Genomic DNA, 349 nt, shown 5'->3' on the forward strand with positions numbered 1-349 from the left:
TAGTGTTGGGCGATATTTCGATTTTTCGATATATCGATATATCGATATTTTCACTTTCGATATTCGATATATCGATATCGATATTTCGGAACCGTTTTTGGCCCCGATACACTCTTTTGTTTTTGCCAAAGTTAAATAATGAAAATCGTAGTTAAAGAGTATTTTGCATCATTTTTTTATAAAAACTTCAAATAATACAACATTGAACAATGAAAAAAACAACTTCGATTATATGAAAGAATATCACAAAAACCCAGACATGAAACTACTTGGGCTCAAGATAAAAACGTCGCTATATTTGGCTATTCAAAAACAGCAACATATCAATGTTTTTCCCAGAGAGTAGGTT

The sequence above is a fragment of the Artemia sp. Qi Xiang Cuo genome, unplaced genomic scaffold (genome assembly GCF_049724085.1).
Source record: "Artemia sp. Qi Xiang Cuo unplaced genomic scaffold, ASM4972408v1 HiC_scaffold_22, whole genome shotgun sequence".
In the NCBI taxonomy this organism is placed as follows: domain Eukaryota; kingdom Metazoa; phylum Arthropoda; class Branchiopoda; order Anostraca; family Artemiidae; genus Artemia; species Artemia sp. Qi Xiang Cuo.